Source organism: Arachis hypogaea, chromosome 1 (genome assembly GCF_003086295.3).
Source record: "Arachis hypogaea cultivar Tifrunner chromosome 1, arahy.Tifrunner.gnm2.J5K5, whole genome shotgun sequence".
In the NCBI taxonomy this organism is placed as follows: Eukaryota; Viridiplantae; Streptophyta; class Magnoliopsida; order Fabales; family Fabaceae; genus Arachis; species Arachis hypogaea.
In genome coordinates this window covers 92,407,287-92,417,480 of record NC_092036.1, presented here as the reverse complement: position 1 = coordinate 92,417,480, position 10,194 = coordinate 92,407,287, and the positions used below count along the sequence as shown (strand labels likewise).

The window sequence follows — 10,194 nt, the reverse complement described above, 5'->3', positions numbered from 1 at the left end:
AGATTTATTGGTGAAAGTGGAAGAATTCATTTTCCCAGCTGACTTTGTTGTGTTGGATATGGAAGAAGAGGCAAACACTTTAATTATTCTAGGAAGGCCATTCCTAGCTACTGCTAGAGCCATCATTGATGTGCAAAAAGGGGAACTAGTCTTGAGATTACATGAGGAGAAGATGGTCTTCAATGTCTTCAAGGCAATGAGTTATCCCAAGGAATCAATAGGAGAATGCATGATGCTGGACACCATAGAACAAATAGTTTAAGGAGTTTTGGAAAAAGAGCAATATGAAGGAACTATGGAATTGGAGCAACAAGCACCATGTGAAGAACCACCACAAGGAACCATGGAAAGTTCAATTATGACAAACCACAAAGACAACAATGAAGAAGAGGCACCAAAACTAGAGCTGAAAACCCTACCTCCAAGCTTGAAATATGCATATCTAGGTGACAACAGCACCTACCCAGTGATCATCAACTCAAGCTTGAGTAAGGAGCAAGAAGAGGAACTCATCCAAGTGCTGAAACAATACAAGGATGCTATAGGTTGGACACTCACAGACTTAAAGGGGATCAGCCCATCAATGTGCATGCACAAGATCCTGCTTGAGGAGGGTGCTAAGCCCTCAAGACAACAACAAAGAAGGCTGAACCCAACTATGAATGAAGTGGTCCAGAAGGAAGTGTTGAAGTTGTGGCAAGCTGGGGTGATCTACCCCATCTCAGACAACCCTTGGGTGAGCCCTGTACAAGTAGTTCCAAAGAAAGGAGGGGTCACTGTTGTACCAAATGAGAAGAATGAGCTGATACCAACAAGAACAGTGACTGGTTGGCGCATGTGCATCGACTACAGGAAGCTCAATGAAGCCACCAGGAAGGACCACTTCCCCCTACCATTCATGGATGGTACACGAAATTGTGATCATCAATAGCGCCATCAACATGGTACGCTCAATTGCAATCTCAACTCTTCGTCACAACTTCGCACAACTAACCAGCAAGTGTACTAGGTCGTCCAAGTAATAAACCTTACGCGAGTAAGGGTCGATCCCACAGAGATTGTTGGTATGAAGCAAGCTATGGTCACCTTGTAAATCTTAGTCAAGCAAACTCAAATGGTTATGAATGATGAATAAAACATAAAGATAAAGATAGAGATACTTATGTAATTCATTGGTGGGAGTTTCAGATAAGCGTATGGAGATGCTTTGTCCCTTCCGTCTCTCTGCTTTCCTACTGTCTTCATCCAATCCTTCTTACTCCTTTCTATGGCAAGCTGTATGTAGGGTTTCATCGTTGTCAGTGGCTACCTCCCATCCTCTCTGTGAAAATGTTCAACGCACCTTGTCACGGCACGGCTATTCATCTGTCGGTTCTCGATCATGTCGGAATAGAATCCAATGATTCTTTTGCGTCTGTCACTAACGCCCCACAATCGCAAGTTTGAAGCTCGTCACAGTCATTCAATCATTGAATCCTACTCAGAATACCACAGACAAGGTTTAGATCTTCCGGATTCTCTTGAATGCCGCCATCAATTCTAGCTTATACCACGAAGATTCCGATTAAGAAATCCAAGAGATAAACATTCAAGCCTGGTTTGCTTGTAGAACAGAAGTGGTTGTCAGGCACTCGTTCATAAGTGAGAATGGTGATGAGTGTCACATAATCATCACATGCATCATGTTCTTGGGTGCAAATGAATATCTTAGAATAAGAACAAGCTGAATTGAATAGAAGAACAATAGTAATTGCATTAATACACGAGGTACAGCAGAGCTCCACACCTTAATCTATGGTGTGTAGAAACTCCACCGTTGAAAATACATAAGAACAAGGTCTAGGCATGGCCGAGAGGCCAGCCCCCAAAACGAGATCAAAAGATCTAAAATGATCCAAAGATGATCTAAGATCCAAAGATGATCTAAGATCCAAAGATGAAAATACAATAGTAAAAGGTCTTATTTATAAAGAACTAGTAGCCTAGGGTTACAGAAATGAGTAAATGACATAAAAATCCACTTTCGGGCCCACTTGGTGTGTGCTTGGGCTGAGCATTGAAGGGATTTCGTGTAGAGACTCTTCTTGGAGTTAAACGCCAGCTTTTGTGCCAGTTTGGGCGTTTAACTCCCATTCTTGTGCGAGTTCCGGCGTTTAACGCCGGGCAGTTTTGAGCTGATTTGGAACGCCAGTTTGGGCCATCAAATCTTGGGCAAAGTATGAACTATTATACATTGCTGGAAAGCCCAGGATGTCTACTTTCCAACGCCATTGAGAGCGCGCCAATTGGGCTTCTGTAGCTCCGGAAAATCCACTTCGAGTACAGGGTGGTCAGAATCCAACAGCATCTACAGTCCTTTTTAGTCTTTGAATCAGATTTTTGCTCAAGTCCCTCAATTTCAGCCAGAAAATACCTGAAATCACAGAAAAACACACAAACTCATAGTAAAGTCCAGAAAAGTGAATTTTAACTAAAAACTAATAGAAATATACTAAAAACTAACTAAAACATACTAAAAACATACTAAAAACAATGCCAAAAAGCGTATAAATTATCCGCTCATCAATGGACCAAATGCTTGAGAGGCTGGCTGGACATGAATACTACTGCTTTCTTGACGGTTATTCGGGTTACAACCAAATAGTTGTAGAACCAAATGACCATGAGAAACTTCATTTACTTGTCCATATGGTGTCTTTGCTTATAGGAGGATGCCCTTTGGATTGTGCAATGCACCTGCAACATTCCAAAGGTGCATGCTCTCCATATTTTCAAACATGATTGAAAGATTCATTGAGGTGTTTATGGATGACTTCTCTGTATTTGGTAACACATATTTTGATTGCTTACATCACTTAGCCTTGGTGCTAAAGAGATGCCAAGAGACCAACCTTGTTTTAAATTGGGAAAAATGCCATTTCATAGTTACAGAGAAGGTGGTCCTTGGTCATAAAATCTCAAAAAAGGGCATAGAAGTCGACAGAGCAAAAGTGGAGGTGATTGAAAAGTTACCCTCACCTTGTAATGTCAAAGTGGTGCACGAAATTGTGATCACTACAACTCAAATAATCCCCGGTAATGAATCCAAAAGCTTGGTGTTCAATACCATGGCATAAACACAACTTCGCACAACTAACCAGCAAGTGTACTGGGTCGTCCAAGTAATAAACCTTACGCGAGTAAGGGTTGATCCCACAGAGATTGTTGGTATGAAGCAAGCTATGGTCACCTTGTAAATCTTAGTCAGGCAAACTCAAATGGTTATGAATGATGAATAAAACATAAAGATAAAGATAAAGATACTTATGTAATTCATTGGTGGGAATTTCAGATAAGCGTATGAAGATGCTTGGTCCCTTCCGTCTCTCTGCTTTCCTACTGTCTTCATTCAATCCTTCTTACTCCTTTCCATGGCAAGCTGTATGTAGGGTTTCACCGTTGTCAGTGGCTACCTCCCATCCTCTCAGTGAAAATGTTCAACACACCCTGTCACGGCACGGCTAATCATCTGTCGGTTCTCAATCAGGTTGGAATAGAATCCAATGATTCTTTTGCGTCTGTCACTAACGCCCAGCCTTCAGGAGTTTAAAGCTCGTCACAGTCATTCAATCATTGAATCCTACTCAGAATACCACAGACAAGGTTTAGACCTTTCGGATTCTCTTGAATGCCGCCATCAATTCTAGCTTATACCACGAAGATTCCGGTTAAAGAATCCAAGAGATATCCACCCAATCTAAGGTAGAACGGAGGTGGTTGTCAGGCACATGTTCATAGGTGAGAATGATGATGAGTGTCACGGATCATCACATTCATCAAGTTGAAGAACAAGTGATATCTTAGAACAAGAACAAGCTGAATTGAATAGAAGAATAATAGTAATTGCATTAATACTCGAGGTACAGCAGAGCTCCACACCTTAATCTATGGTGTGTAGAAACTCCACCATTGAAAATACATAAGAACAAGGTCTAGGCATGGCCGAGAGGCCAGCCTCCAAACGTGATCAAAAGATCTAAAAATGATCCAAAGATGGTCAAAAGATCCAAAGATCTAAAGATCTAAAGATGAAAATACAATAGCAAAAGGTCCTACTTATAGAGAACTAGTAGCCTAGGGTTTACAAATATGAGTAAATGACATAAAAATCCACCTCTGGGCCCACTTGGTGTGTGCTTGGGCTGAGCATTGAAGCATTTTTCGTGTAGAGACTCTTCTTGGAGTTAAACACCAGCTTTTATGCCAATTTGGGCGTTTAACTCCCATTCTTGTGCCAGTTCCGGCGTTTAACGCTGTGAATTCTGATGGTGACTTTGAACGCCAGTTTGGGCCATAAAATCTTGGGCAAAGTATGGACTATCATATATTTCTGGAAAGCCCAGGATGTCTACTTTCCGACGCCGTTGAGAGCGCGCCAATTGGGCTTCTGTAGCTCCAGAAAATTCACTTCGAGTGCAGGTAGGTCAGAATCCAACAGCATCTGCTGTCCTTTTTAGTCTCTGAATCAGATTTTTGCTCAGGTCCCTCAATTTCAGCCAGAAAATACCTGAAATCACAGAAAAACACACAAAATCATAGTAAAGTCCAGAAAAGTGAATTTTAACTAAAAACGAATAAAAATATACTAAAAACTAACTAGAACATATTAAAAACATACTAAAAACAATGCCAAAAAGCGTACAAATTATCCGCTCATCACAACACCAAACTTAAATTGTTGCTTGTCCTCAAGCAACCAAAAATCAAATAAGATAAAAAGAAGAGAATATGCAATGAATTCCAAAAACATCTATGAAGATCAGTATTAATTAGATGAGCGGGGCTTTTAGCTTTTTGCCTCTGAACAGTTTTGGCATCTCACTCTATCCTTTGAAATTCAGAATGATTGGCTTCTTTAGGAACTCAGAATCCAGATAGTGTTGTTGATTCTCCTAGTTAAGTATGATGATTCTTGAACACAGCTACTTATTGAGTCTTGGCCGTGGCCCAAAGCACTCTGTCTTCCAGTATTACCACCGGATACATACATGCCACATACACATAATTGGGTGAACCTTTTCAGATTGTGACTCAGCTTTGCTAGAGTCCCCAATTAGAGGTGTCCAGGGTTCTTAAGCACACTCTTTTTGCCTTGGATCACAACTTTATTTCTTTCTTTCTTTTCTTTCTTTTTTCATTTTTTTCTTTCTTTTTTTTCGTTTTTTCTCCTTCTCTTTTTTTTTGTATTCACTGCTTTTTCTTGCTTCAAGAATCATTTTTATGATTTTTCAGATCCTCAGTAACATGTCTCCTTTTTCATCATTCTTTCAAGAGCCAACATTCATGAACCACAAATTCAAAAGACATATGCACTGTTTAAGCATACATTTAGAAAACAAAAATATTGCCACCACATCAAAATAATTAAACTGTTATAAAATTCAAAATTCATGCAATTCTTTCTCTTTTTCAATTAAGAACATTTTTCATTTAAGAGAGGTGATGGATTCATAGGACATTCATAACTTTAAGGCATAGACACTAAGACACTAATGATCACAAGACACAAACATAGATAAACATAAGCATGATTTTTTCGAAAAACAGAAAATAAAGAACAAGGAAATTAAAGAACGGGTCCACCTTAGTGATGGCGGCTTGTTCTTCCTCTTGAAGATCCTATGGAGTGCTTGAGCTCCTCAATGTCTCTTCCTTGTCTTTGTTGCTCCTCTCTCATGATTCTTTGATCTTCTCTAATTTCATGGAGGAGAATGGAATGCTCTTGGTGCTCCACCCTTAGTTGTCCCATGTTGGAACTCAATTCTCCTAGGGAGGTGTTTAGTTACTCCCAATAGTTTTGTGGAGGAAAGTGCATCCCTTGAGGCATCTCAGGGATTTGACGATGAGAGGGATCTCTTGTTTGCTCCATCCTCTTCTTAGTGATGGGCTTGTCCTCATCAATGGGGATGTCTCCCTCTATGTCAACTCCAACTGAATAACAGAGGTGACAAATGAGATGACGAAAGGCTAACCTTGCCAAGGTAGAGGACTTGTCCGCCACCTTATAAAGTTCTTGGGATATCACCTCATGAACTTCTAATTCTTCTCCAATCATGACGCTATGAATCATGATAGCCCGGTCTATAGTAACTTCAGACCGGTTGCTAGTGGGAATGATTGAGCGTTGGATAAACTCCAACCATCCCCTAGCCACAGGCTTGAGGTCATGCCTTCTCAGTTGAACCGGCTTCCCTCTTGAATCTCTCTTCCATTGGGCGCCCTCTTCACAAATGACTGTGAGGACTTGGTCCAACCTTTGATCAAAGTTGACCCTTCTAGTGTAAGGGTGTTCATCTCCTTGCATCATGGGCAAGTTGAATGCCAACCTTACATTTTCTGGACTAAAATTCAAGTATTTCCCCCGAACCATAGTAAGCCAATTCTTTGGGTCCGGGTTCACACTTTGGTCATGGTTCTTGGTGATCCATGCATTGGCATAGAACTCTTGAACCATTAAGATTCTGACTTGTTGAATGGGGTTGGTAAGAACTTCCCAACCTCTTCTTCGGATCTCATGTCAGATCTCCGGATATTCACTCTTTTTGAGTTTAAAAGGGACCTCAGGGATCACCTTCTTCAAGGCCACAACTTCATAGAAGTGGTCTTGATGCACCCTTGTGATGAATCTCTCCATCTCCCATGACTCGGAGGTGGAAGCTTTTGCCTTCCCTTTCCTCTTTCTAGAGGTTTCTCCGGCCTTGGATGCCATAAATGGTTATGGAAAAACAAAAAGCAATGCTTTTACCACACCAAACTTAAAAGGTTTGCTCGTCCTCGAGCAAAAGAGAAAAGAAGAGAGTAGAAGAAGAAGAAATGAAGGAGATGGAGATGGCTTTGTGGTTCGGCCAAAAGGGGAGAAGTAGTGTTTAGGTTGTGTGAAAATGAAGGAGTGAAGATGGGTTTATATGGGAGTGGAGAGAGGGGTAGGTTTCGGTTATGTGAGGGTGGGTTTGGGAGGTAAAGTGGTTTGAATTTGAATGGTGAGGTAGGTGGGGTTTTATGAAGGATGGATGTGAGTGGTGAAGAGAAAGATGGGATTTGATAGGTGAGGGGTTTTTTGGGGAAGAGGTGTTGAGGTGATTGGTGAATGGGTGAAGAAGAGAGAGAGAGAGTGGTGGGGTAGGTGGGGAACCTGTGGGGTCCACAGATCCTGAGGTGTCAAGGAAACGTCATCCCTGCACCAAGTGGCGAGCAAAATTGCTCTTTGTGCCAATTCTGGCGTTAAACGCCGGGCTGGTGCCCATTTCTGGCGTTTAACGCCAACTTCTTGCCCTTTACTGGCGTTTAACGCTAGTCTGGTGCCCCTTTCCGGCGTTAAACGCCCAGAATGGTGCCAGACTGGGCGTTAAACGCCCATCTGCTAGCCTTACTGGCGTTTAAACGCCAGCAAGATCTTCCTCCAGGGTGTGCATTTTTTCTTTCTGTTTTTCATTCTGTTTTTGCTTTTTCAATTGATTTTGTGACTTCTCATGATCATCAACCTACAGAAAACATAAAATAACAAAGGAAAATAGATAAAATATAACATTGGGTTGCCTCCCAACAAGCGCTTCTTTAATGTCAATAGCTTGACATTGGGCTCTCATGGAGCCTCAGAGACGCTCAGAGCAATGTTGGAACCTCCCAACACCAAACTTAGAGTTTGAATGTGGGGGTTCAACACCAAACTTAGAGGTTGACTGTGGCCTCCCAACACCAAACTTGGAGTTTGACTGTGGGGGCTCTGTTTGGCTCTGTTTTGAGAGAAGCTCTTCATGCTTCCTCTCCATGGTGACAGAGGGATATCCTTGAGCCTTAAACACAAAGGATTCTTCATTCACTTGAATGATCAATTCTCCTCTATCAACAACAATCACAGCCTTTGCTGTGGCTAGGAAGGGTCTGCCAAGGATGATGGATTCATCCATGCACTTCCCAGTCTTCAGGACTATGAAATCAGCAGGGATGTAATGGTCTTCAACTTTTACCAGAACATCCTCTACAAGTCCATAAGCTTGTTTTCTTGAGTTGTCTGCCATCTCTAGTGAGATTTTTGCAGCTTGCACCTCAAAGATCCCTAGCTTCTCCATTACATTGAGAGGCATGAGGTTTACACTTGACCCTAGGTCACACAAGGCCTTCTTGAAGGTCATGGTGCCTATGGTACAAGGTATTGAGAACTTCCCAGGATCTTGTCTCTTTTGAGGTAGTTCCTGCCTAGACAAGTCATCCAGTTCTTTGGTGAGCAAAGGGGGTTCATCCTCCCAAGTCTCATTACCAAATAACTTGTCATTTAGCTTCATGATTGCTCCAAGGTATTTAGCAACTTGCTCTTCAGTGACATACTCATCCTCTTCAGAGGAAGAATACTCATCAGAGCTCATGAATGGCAGAAGTAAATTCAATGGAATCTCTATGGTCTCAGTGGGAGCCTCAGATTCCCATGGTTCCTCATTATGGAACTCATTGGAGGCCAGTGGACGTCCATTGAGGTCTTCCTCAGTGGCGTTCACTGCCTCTTCCTCCTTTCCAAATTCGGCCATGTTGATGGCCTTGCACTCTCCTTTTGGATTTTCTTTTGTATTGCTTGGAAGAGTACTAGGAGGAAGTTCAGTAATTTTCTTGCTCAGCTGACCCACTTGTGCTTCCAAATTTCTAATGGAGGAACTTGTTTCAGTCATGAAACTTTGAGTGGTTTTGATTAGATCAGAGACCATGGTTGCTAAGTCAGAAGTGTTCTGCTTAGAACTCTCTGTCTGTTGCTGAGAAGATGATGGAAAAGGCTTGCCATTGCTAAACCTATTTCTTCCACCATTATTATTGTTGAAACCTTGTTGAGGTCTCTGTTGATCCTTCCATGAGAGATTTGGATGATTTCTCCATGAAGGATTATAGGTGTTTCCATAGGGTTCTCCCATGTAATTCACCTCTTCCATTGAAGGGTTCTCAGGATCATAAGCTTCTTCTTCAGATGAAGCTTCCTTAGTACTACCTGGTGCATTTTGCATTCCAGACAGGCTTTGAGAAATCATATTGACTTGCTGAGTCAATATTTTGTTCTGAGCCAATATGGCATTCAGAGTGTCAATCTCAAGAACTCCTTTCTTCTGATTAGCCCCATTGTTCACAGGATTCCTTTCAGAAGTGTACATGAATTGGTTATTTGCAACCATTTCAATTAGTTCTTGAGCTTCTGTAGGCGTCTTCTTCAGATGAAGAGATCCTCCAGCAGAGCTATCCAAAGACATCTTGGACAGTTCAGACAGACCATCATAGAAAATACCTATGATGCTCCATTCAGAAAGCATGTCAGAGGGACACTTTCTGATCAATTATTTGTATCTTTCCCAAGCTTCATAGAGGGATTCTCCTTCCTTCTGTCTGAAAGTTTGGACTTCCACTCTAAGCTTACTCAATTTTTGAGGTGGAAAGAACTTTGCCAAGAAGGCATTGACTAGCTTTTCCCAAGAGTTCAGGCTTTCTTTAGGTTGTGAGTTCAACCATATCCTAGCTCTGTCTCTTACAGCAAAAGGGAATAGCATAAGTCTGTAGACCTCAGGGTCAACCCCATTAGTCTTGACAGTGTCACAGATTTGCAAGAATTCAGCTAAAAACTGATGAGGATCTTCCAATGGAAGTCCATGGAACTTGCAATTCTGTTGCATTAGAGAAACTAATTGAGGCTTAAGCTCAAAGTTGTTTGCTCCAATGGCAGGGATAGAGATGCTTCTCCCACAGAAGTCGAGAGTAGGTGCAGTAAAGTCACCCAGCACCTTCCTTGCATTGTTGGCATTGTTGTTGTCTTTGGCTGCCATGGTTTCTTCTCCTTTGAAGATTTCTGTTAGGTCCTCTACAGAGAATTGTGCCTTAGCTTCTCTTAGCTTTCGCTTCAAGGTCCTTTCAGGTTCAGGGTCAGCCTCAACAAGAATGCTTTTGTCTTTGCTCCTGCTCATATGAAAGAGAACAGAACAAGAAAATATCGAATCCTCTATGTCACAGTATAGAGATTCCTTGAGGTGTCAGAGGAAAAGAAAAATAGAAGGCAGAGGTAGAAAATTCGAACTTATCAAGGAAGATGGAGTTCGAATTGTGCATTAAGGAGTAGTGTTAGTTCATAAATAGAAGGATGTGAGAAGAAGGGAAGTAATTTTCGAAAATATTAAAAAGATTTTAAAA

At 41.6% G+C, this 10,194-nt stretch overlaps 1 non-coding gene across 1 annotated transcript; it reads left to right on the top strand.

Moving 5' to 3' along the window:
- The first annotated feature begins 9,320 nt into the window (after positions 1 to 9,320).
- LOC112713425 (small nucleolar RNA R71) lies at positions 9,321 to 9,428 on the top strand. The gene has a single exon (XR_003158402.1). It is a non-coding gene; the product is annotated as a small nucleolar RNA R71 (small nucleolar RNA).
- Positions 9,429 to 10,194: the final 766 nt, after the last annotated feature.